This window comes from Scyliorhinus torazame, chromosome 1, assembly GCF_047496885.1.
Source record: "Scyliorhinus torazame isolate Kashiwa2021f chromosome 1, sScyTor2.1, whole genome shotgun sequence".
NCBI lineage: Eukaryota > Metazoa > Chordata > Chondrichthyes > Carcharhiniformes > Scyliorhinidae > Scyliorhinus > Scyliorhinus torazame.
In genome coordinates, this window is record NC_092707.1 from 3,899,947 (window position 1) to 3,908,460 (window position 8,514).

Genomic DNA, 8,514 nt, shown 5'->3' on the forward strand with positions numbered 1-8,514 from the left:
CAGCAGTACGAGTAGAGATGACCCTGCTTCCAAAGGTTAGCAGTGCTGCCTGTAGCTCCACGTTTACCCTTGTCGCCAATTCACAGAGTAATCCGCAAAGAGAATCGGAAAGAAACCTGCTATTATTAATAAACAACTATTTACACAGTAGCTTCAGGTCCCAGCCGGGACTACTCTGCTCGGCTCCCATTCGTTATGGTAGCACAGTGGTTAGCACTGTTGCTTCACAGCTCCAGGTTCCCAGGTTCGATTCCCGGCTTGGGTCACTGTGTGGAGTCTACACGTTCTCCCCGTGTCTGTGTGGGTTTCCTCTGGGTGCTCCGGTTTCCTCCCACAAGCCCTGAAAGACGCGCTGTTAGGTGAATTGGACATTCTGAATTCTCCCTCGGTGTACCCGAACAGGCGGTGGAATGTGGCGACTAGGGGCTTTTCACAGTAACTTAATTGCAGTGTTAATGTAAGCCTACTTGTGACACTAATAAAGTTTATTATTATTAATTATTTTATAGCCAGAGTCCATTGAAATGGGTTATCTTGTGAGGAAGGGTTGGACAGGCTCGGCTTGTATCGGCTGGAGTTTAGAAGAGTAAGAGGCAACTTGATTGAAACATACAAGATGCTGAGGGGTGTTGACAGGGTGGATGTGGAGAGGATGTTTCACCTTGTGGGAGAAGCTAGCCCCTTAAAAAAATAAGGGGTCGCCAACTTAAGACAGAGATGAAGAGGAATTATTTCTCCGAGGGTACACAGTCTTTGGAACTCGCTTCCTCAAGAGGCAGTGGAAATAGAGTCTGAATATTTTAAAGTTAGAGGTGGATAGATAGGGGCGGGGGTTACTGTAAGTGGGATACAGATTTGAGGTTACTGTCAGTTCAGCCGTGATCGGCTGAGCAGCGGCGGAGCAGGTTCAAGGGGCCGAATGGCCTACTCCTTGTTTATATGTGACACTACCACCACACCACAGCTTTGCCATGCACAAGTTACTGAAGTTGACAAGGCAGGTTGAGAAAGCAGTTAAAAAGACAAACAGGATCTTATAAACAGAGGTATTGGGTACAAAATCAAATACGTGATAATCAACCTTTATAAAATACTGGTTTGGCCTCAACTGGAGTATTGTATCCAAATCTGTAATAATCTTGTGTTTTTCTGGTGTGACACTGGAACAGAGTGACAAAGGAACCGAGATGATTACTGTTCTTCAAGTTTCAAAGAGATCCAGTTACTGTGCGTGGTTCCCAGCTGGGGGCAATGCCAATGCTGGCACCTAGATTAATATTTAATACATCCCGCGGTGACACCCAGCAGTTAGATCACATTCTTTCATCGCTTACTTTCTTCATTTGTGTCGCACCAACGTAGTTTTCTCACTCTGCTGATTTTGTTCTGAAGGTTGAACCTAATGATAAGATCAGTGAGCTGTCAGGCTTCCTGCTGTGTTCCGGGCTTGATCATTGGGCATTAACAGAACGCACCAGCTGTTTGAACCTGTGCTTTATTCCAGACAGATGGGGATTGAATCAGTCATTGTATTCATTCAGTAAACAAGAAAAATCTCCAGTAAAATAAATATAAATAATTTAAGCAAACATTAAATGTTGCAGTTTTGATTTCATCTACTTGGGTGAGGAATATCACAGGGAAAGATCAATGTTTTCATCAGATGCACGATTAATCACCGATTCTCAGTAAAAAGCAGACTCACAAAGCAAATAATAGGGACAAGCTGTTACTTGTTAATCCTTTGGGTAATGTTTAACGCCAATAAAGAGTGTTGGCAAATCTTTGGAATTGGTTGAGTGCGTGTTAAATCCGGTTAAAACCATCTTATTAACGAACCGATTTCCTGCTGATAAATCCCTGCTCCCATCCCACTGAATCAGTATTTCACTTTGCCCTGCCCTGTTCCCCTTCGGATGATCCAACAGCATTTTGTACCCATGGATCGTAAGTTAAAAAGTACTTTGGGTCCTGTTTCAAGGATGGCAAATGATGTAGAGACTAGAATGCAACTGTCTTTATCTTTCTTATGCAAAAATGATCCCGTCTATTCTCTTTGTGTTGCTGATATGATGACAGCACCCCAGTCTGTTCATAACCAGTTTATTAAGGACCAGAGAGCCCTGCTGGAGGTACAATTGTTTCTTTCCTATAGCTTATTTTAAGTCAGTGAAAATAGTAATAATTATTAACTGCCTGCCCAGATCAGCAGAAAAAGTGACTGAAGAGTGTTGCTAACTCTGTAACTTTAAATAGGAAGTTCTCAAAATGTATCTCTAATCTGAATGTATTTTATCGGAAAGTATATTGTGAAGAGGACATAAGGAGTTTGCAGTTGGATATAGATAGGTTGAGTGAGTGGGCAAAAACATCTGGCGGATGGAGTATAACGTGGGGGAATGTGGAGTTGTTCACTTTGGCAGGAAGAATAAAAAAGCAGAGTATTATTTTAACAGAAAATGGCTGCAGAATTCTACGGTGCAGAGGCATTCTAGTGCATGAGTCACAAGGTTGGCATGCAGACACAGCAGGTAATGAAAGCTAATGTTGGAATGCTATCCTTTATTATGAGAGGAATTGAAAATATAAGTAAGGATGCTATGGTTCCGTTATACAGAGCATTAGTGAGACCAAATCTCGAATACTCTTGTGTACAACTTTGGTCTCCTTATTTGTCTTGGAGGTAATTCAGAAGTTTAATAGATTGATGCCAGGAATAAACGGGTTATCTTATGAAGAAAGCCAGGTAAACTAGGCTTGTTTCAATTAGAGTTCAGTAGAGTGAGGGGTGACTTGATTGAAGTTTATAAGATCCTGAGCAGTGTTGACAAAGTAGATGTGGAAAGGATGTTTCCTCTTGTGGGTGAGTCCAGAACTAGGGGGGCCACTGTTTTAAAATTGGGTGTTGCCATTTTAGGAGCGAGATGAGGAGAAATCATTTCTCTCCGAGGGTTGTGGAACTTTGGAACCCTCTGCCTCAGAAGGCAGTGACGGTAGAGTCACTGAATATTTGTAAGGGAGAGGTAGATAGATGCTTGTGGACAAGAGAATCAAGGTTATTTGGGGGTAGATGGGACTGTGGAATTTTAAACACAAACAGATTAGTCATGATCCAATTGAATGGCGGAGCAGACTCGAGGGTCGAATAGCCTACTTCTGCTCCTATTTTGTATGTTTGTCTAATAGGCAGGAACTCTTAAATGTCAACTCTAAGTTGTTAGTTGTAGCAATCTTACTTGAGAGTCAGGAGGTACATGAGTGCATAATCTAGACTTGTATATCCAGTCCACCTTTCAGATGAGGGGTGTGATCTAACCAAAATGTTTCTAAGTGTGGTAGCGAGCGGGAACTGCCGGGTGTTCCCCGACAAGGCGAGGCTGTCACCGGTATCTAACGTTAATTAGAGCATTTATGTTGCCCCACGAGTTTTACATCACAAATGACTGTCCCGCCAGCTGATTCGTCTGGACCGCGCTCGGCAGCTCCATGAAAACGAGGGGGAGCAGCTCTTAAATCGCTCCCACAGAGCAAACCGCAGACAGCACGCAGCCATGCCACCGCGGAAACCAGCCCCACGTTTCGGTGATGCCGACCTGGCCCAACTGTTGGCCGCGGTGGAGTCTAGACAGAATGCCCTGTTCCCCCAAGGGGGTCGGAGGGCCAACCACAGGGCAGCCAGTGGTGTGACAGGTTTAGGTACACCGGATCCGATAATACAATCTTACAAACTTAAGATTGAGGTTAAGCCACCAAAAGAGGGAAATCTGTTTCTCTCCTACGACCCAGAATAGCTCTCACTAGGGGAGGATACCTTTCTCTATCTCAAACAGCCAAACAAGATTTCAGTTACTTTCTCGTGGAAGAAGTTTAGATACGTCACTCATCCTTATCTCTGTCGGTCGTGGGTCCTTGTCATTTAAGACTTCCTAAATGAGTGTCTAAGATCTAAAAATTTATTGAGAGTAAGTCTACACAGTTTAATTACTAATAATAGTATTTTTATTATAAAATACTCAATTGAAACATACAGAATTGCAGAGTTAAAAATATAAATTGATTAACAGTCCTTAGTTATCTGTTAAAGATATAAAACAGTTAACAGTCCTTTGCTATCTGCTAACAAACTAACTTCTCGAAGAGAATGATATATCCAAACATGGAAAATCCTAAAGTATCTCATATCAATTTCTAATACATTTCTAAGAAGTTTAATAGAAACATAGGATATTTAGTCAAGGGTTTTTCTGTTAACTTATCACTTAAAGTTGGCTAATTTCCTGCAGCCAAATGGTCAGGTTTGTTGTATTATCAACAATATGTGCTTTGCACATTCTCCCCGTGTTTGCGTGGGCTTCGCCCCCACAACCCCAAGGTGTGCAGGTTAGGTGGATTTGCCACGCTAAATTGCCCCTTAACTGGAAAAATGAATTGGGTACACTAAATTTATTATTAAAAAAACAATATGTGATTTAATGATCTCAGTGTCTGCTTGAAAGACAGGTGTCTAAGATATATGGGTGGACAGAGGGTTGTTTAAGAGATCTTTCTACTTCTGTCTATTTTCAATGTGTCAAGTTTCTTAGATATATAGATGGTCAGATAGACACTATTCCGAAGTGTGTTATCTTAAGTGTCAAAAGTTATATAGCTAAGGAAGGAATTTTTGTTTTGCTATTTTAGAATGTTCTTCCCACGGTCTAGCTTTTGGTCATAATTGCAGGAAGGTAATTTAAAGAATTTATGGACTGTCAATTCAAGGATCTTTCTCATCCCACATTTGTCTGGAATGGTTTAATGATCCTTGGGGTCAGCTAAAGTTTCTTGCAGCAAATGGTGATTTTTGAAAGACCTTTTATTTCACTTTGAATTAAAATACTTGATGTATTCATTTCTGCTGCTTATACTTGTCCTTATTCTAAACCGAATTCTGCGGCGAGCGTGATCTCCATCACAGTGCCACATGGGAGGCAGTGGCAGCGGCCGTCAGTGCGGGGAGTGTCATCAGGACTGTCACCCAATGCCGTAGGCTAAATGACCTCCACTGGGCCGTATGGGTGAGTTGCGTCAGCCCGCTGGCACTGGTCTCGCCTGCCTCCCCCACTCCGCGACGGCCCTGCGGTTGGCACTGCCCCCCCACCCCAGCACGATACCACTGCCCCCCCACCCCAGCACGATACCACGCCTGACCCCCACCATAGCAACCCCCCCCCCCCTCTCCACGATGCATGAATCGTGCAGCTCATGATGCCCTCTCTTTGTCCCCAGTTGACCCACAACAGACAGGAAAGGGCCCAGACAGGCGGCAGGGTGCCAGACACCAGAATCCTTTATTTCCCCTAAGAGAAAGTGGCCCTGAGGTCACGGGCATGGCCGAGGACCGATCGGTCACCAATGTCGAGCTTGGCTTGTGCCGCAGATGTGAGTATCTATCGGCCCCCATCCAACTGACCTGTCACATAATGATCCTTGCCCCTCACTGACCACGTGTCTATTCTGGGTCCCAGTCCGATGTCAAGCCTCTGGACCAGGTTTTCCTGGAGCTGATTGTGGTAGTCACCACTGATTGTATAGTAATTGTAATGATTATTATTAGAGGTAATACGGTAAGGCTCCTGTACTATAGGTACGGGAGTAAATCCCTGCCTGCTAGCTCCGCCCAGTAGGCGGAGTATAAATGTGTGTGCACACCCCAGCTGCTTCCATTCTGGTAGCAGCTGCAGGAGGCCACACATCTCTGCTTAATAAAGCCTCGATTATTCTCTACTCTCGTCTCGTAGTAATTGATGGTGCATCAATTTATTAAGCAGAGATATTGTAGCGATGGAACTTCGTATCAAGCCTGATCGCCTGCAGCTGCACCCTCAAGCAGCCAATGCCACGTCGGCCTTCGACCACTGGCTAGCTTGCTTCGAAAGCTACCTCAGATCATCGACTGAACAACCCTCGGTCGCACAGAAGCTCCAGGTCCTGTACTCACGGGTGAGCTCCAATATTTTTCCCCTTATCCGGGATGCGCCCACTTACACTGAAGCAATGGAGCTTCTGAAAGGACATTATATTCGGCCGATCAACAAACTCCACGCCAGGCACCTCCTGTCCACGAGACAGCAACTCCCCTGTGAGTCAATAGACGATTTCTGGCGTGCTCTGCACATCCTGGCAAGGAACTGTGATTACCAGGCAGTTTCAGCAGTTGAACATACAGAACTTTTAATCAGGGACGCTTTTGTTACGGGAATGGGGTTGGCGTACATCCGCCAGCGTCTATTCAAAGGGGTTACGTTCGACCTCGCGGCGACCAGACAGCTCGTGAACTCACTAACAGTAGCCTCCCGTAACGTACAGTGGTACGCCCCCGACCGCACGGCACCCTCATGGACAACGTGGACCCCACCAGCTACAGCTACCGCCCCCAACCTACCCCAAGCCTATGCCACGCGGCAGCCAGCCAACCCCGGGGGGCCCAAATGCTACTTCCGCGGGCAGACCAAACACCCCCGGCAACGCTGCCTGGCGCCGGGTGCAACCTGTAAGGCCCGCGGAAAGAAGGGACATTTTGCTGCAGTGTGCCCGATCGATCACCGCAGTTTCTATCCCCAGCGTTCCTACGCCCCCCATGTGCAACCCGTGGGTGCCACCATTTTCGTCCCCGCAGACCAAGTCGGCCCGTGGGTGCCGCCATCTTTGACACCGCCCGCCATGGGCGCCGCCATCTTCGGCGCCATTTTGGACGGCACCCCAGGACCCCTGCTCATCGGGAACTTCGTCTGGCCATTCACCGTCTGCCTCCAATGCCTACCAGCACCAGCCGCAGCTCGCCTCCATCACGCTCGACCAGTCCCGGCCTCACAACCTCGCAACTGCGACGTCAACGGTGAAAGTCGATGGGCACAAGACTTCCTGCCTTCTTGACTCCGGGAGCACGGAAAGCTTCATCCACCCCTCTATGGTAAGGCGCTGCTCCCTAGCGGTACACCCCATTACCCAGAGAATCTCCCTGGCCTCCGGATCCCATTCCGTGGAAATCCGGGGGTACTGCATCGCCACCCTCACCGTCCAGGGCGTAGAGTTCAGCAACTTCCGACTCTACGTCCTCCCCAACCTCTGCGCTACCATGTTACTCAGCCTGGACCTCCAGTCCCACTTCCAAACCTTAACCTTAAAATTCGGCGGACCCCTACCACCCCTCACCATATGCGGCCTCACCACCCTTAAGGTGGACCCGCCTTCCCTGTTTGCAAACCTCAGCCCGGATTGCAAACCCGTCGCCACCAGGAGCAGACGGTACAGTGCCCAGGACAGGACCTTCATCAGGTCGGAGGTCCAACGGCTACTGCGGGAAGGCATCATCGAGGCCAGCAACAGCCCCTGGAGAGCCCAAGTGATAGCAGTTAAGACTGGGGAGAAACACAGGATGGTCATTGACTACAGTCAGACTGTGGTAGTCACCACAGTTTGTATATATTACATATATGAGAAGTAATACGGTAAGGCTCCTGTACTACAGGTAAGGCCCAGTAGGCGGAGTATAAATGTGTGTGCTCACCGAGCTGCAGCCATTTCGGCAGCAGCTGCAGGAGGCAACACATCTCTGCTTAATAAAGCCTCGATTACTCTCTACTCTCGTGTCGTCGTAATTGATAGTGCATCAATTTATTAAGCAGAGATTTTACAGCGATGGACCTACACATCAAGCCAGATCGCCTGCAGCTGCACCCTCAAGCAGACAACGCCACGTCGGCCTTCGACCACTGGCGAGCTTGCTTTGAAGCCTACATCGGATCAGCCACAGAACCACCCTCAGAAGCACAGAAACTCCAGATCCTGTACACATGGTTGAGCTCCGATATTTTTCCACTTATCAGGGACGCGTCCAACTACACTGAGGTCATGGCGCTTCTGAAAGAGAACTACACCCGGCCGATCAACAAACTCTACGCCAGGCACCTCCTGTCCTCGCGGTAACAACTCCCCGGTGAGTCATTGGAAGATTTCTGGCGTGCCCTGCACGCCCTGGCGAGGAAATGCGATTGCCAGGCAGTTTCGGCCGTTGAACATACCAAACTCCTAATCAGGGACACTTTCATTACGGGCATAGGGTCGGCATACATCCGCCAGCACCTCTTAGAAGAGGGTACGCTCGACCTCGCGGCGACCAAGAAACTCGTGACCTCACTAACGGTAACCTCCCGTAATGTACAAGCATACACCCCCCGACCGCACGGTACCCCCCTCCTGGACATCGTGGACCCCACCAGCGACCGCCCCCAGCCAGCCAACCCCGGGGGGCACAAGTGCTATTTCTGGGGGCAGACAAAGCACCCCTGGCAGCGCTGCCCAGCGCGGAGCGCAATCTGCAAAGCCTGATCGGTCGATCGCCGCTGTAACCAGGCCCATTGTTCCTGCACCCCCCCATGTGCGACCCGCAACCTATGTACAGCCCGTGGGCGCCACCATCTTCCTCGCATCAGAACACGTGCGGCCCGTGGGCGCCGCCATCTTCCCCCATCAGAC